Here is a 2,151-nt window from a genome sequence, read left to right as displayed (position 1 = left end):
ATTACAGGCCACAGGGTGGACAGTTCAAACGTAACCACTTTAGGCCATGGTGAATAAAGTCGTTCTACAAGCTCACAATGTGTCACAAGCTTGTAGATCGTTGTTTTTTCTCTCTCTCGCTATTTTGGGAAATATTTGAAAAATGTAGAAACATTCCATTTTTGGAAATTGCCTAAAATAAGGACGCCAGAGTTGTGGTGTGGTTTTAAAGAACTGATTTGTATCTAGAAAATCTGTTGTCTTTGTTGAGCAACACTGTTACTGTTACTGTACGATGAAGCATAAATCAGGCTTTAATGCAAAGCCTGTGAATGCAAAGCAGCTTGGGGCCAGCGGGGGGAATGGGATATCAATATCTTGTTGACAGGTCTGCAGGAGGACACTGTTCCTCACTGCATAGGCAACCTGCACATCAATGCTGCATTGGCTGGTCATTCCAGACCGGAGACAGATAGTGTCAGCAAATTACTTTGCTTTAAATAATACCAGAAGCAACAAAAAACAGAAACTGGGGTTCCGAAAGTCTGATTGGATGTGAATGTGGTGAATTGCAATGTTAGTCGGCTGGTCCCTGGATTGCCATGGAATTTGCTGTACACTTTGATGCTCCCCGGAGGATGCATCTTGCTGATTTTGGTGGTCTTTCTTCTAGTATCAAACATAGGCTACAATCTCCAATATCTCAAAATTGACTGAGTGATATTGCCATGACCCTTGTTCAGTACATTCATTCTCCCTGGAGGATGAGCTCTAATCATTTGAATGACCGCATGACCTTTCCTCTAGCACCACTCACAGTCTAAAAGCTCAAGTGAACAACTTGAATCTTGAATGATTTCGGTGACCCCGTGGCTTTGCCTCTAGCACCATCATTTTGGCCAACATTTTATGTTCTGGTTCATCTGACAATAACTTCTCACACTGTCCTGAAGGCATAACCAAACCCCTTTGGTGAGCCAGGAAGGTTAAAACCAAAGCCGTTTGTTTTTGTTTTTCTTATCTGTTTACTTCTCTGGCTGTATCTGAACTGTGAATCAGAAATTGTTTTCTTCAAGGCAGAAACACAAACATGGCTGACATTCATAATGTCCTTGACCATTTAAAACTCTGGCAACAATGGCAGCAGAGCAGACCAATGGATGGTGCGCACAAGCATATTCATTCATTATAAAGATAATGCTTCGGGGCAACAGACCTCCACTGTGTCGCTTACCCTGATGAGACACAGCACCGTTTTAGTTAAAGTATCCACGGACAAGGGGACACAGCGAACGCCATTGGCATGTGGTCCGCGCTGCCCGGTCACTGTGCGCTGAATGCTAAACTCCATCATAAATTGGACATGACAACTTGATTCATGCAGGTACTATATATCACTGTCCATGTGGGCGACATTGCCGCCGTAAAACGTCCGAGAACCCAGCAGCAGTGCGGGACAACGCTGCCAAAACAGACCGTGGAATCATTTAGTAACGAGGGGGGGAGAGTAAAATACCGACATTTGGAATTGAATGTAATATGCAATTATTTTTTTTTAATGTTGATTGTTAAGCCGGCTGGCAGGAACAGATGATGGAATGAAAGCAAAGCGCAGGGGATCCATCTGGACCTGGTGGAACGGCTACAACTCTGGCAGCGCTAAACCGAATGCAAACACTACTCGAGAGTGACAACGGGAATTGAGCGCTAATAGTCCTGATAGCTCCGGCAGCCACAGTTGAGACTGAGCAAAGTTCTGCACATGCGACTACAGCTTGCTGTGTCGGATGGCAGCTGTGGACATTAATTTGTTAGCCATTATTTATCCGGGTTTATCCAGCGTTTTGCTGAGCAGGCAACACTCTTTTTCACATTTATACACAGGTGCCCTCATTACCTGGACTGTGCAGCCACAGTTTCCTGTTGTTAGCCACTGAGAGGCGACAATGGAAAAGTTGCCGGTTGAGTGCCTTGCTCAAGGGCAAGGCAGTTAGTGATAAGTGAGGGTGAGTTGGAATTATTACTCATTTGAAATCCCAGCATCTATATTATATTCCCAGCCAGTACGACACCTAAAAGCACCTTCTAGTCACATTGATTTCTCTCACTGCAGCTGTAATCTGAGTTCCCAGAAGTTTTCGCCGGCTCGGCGAGGAACTTCTGGGCCAGAGC

Source organism: Gymnoscopelus microlampas, assembly GCF_963454915.1.
Source record: "Gymnoscopelus microlampas genome assembly, chromosome: 24".
Classification (NCBI taxonomy): domain Eukaryota; kingdom Metazoa; phylum Chordata; class Actinopteri; order Myctophiformes; family Myctophidae; genus Gymnoscopelus; species Gymnoscopelus microlampas.
This window is presented reverse-complemented; position numbering follows the sequence as displayed.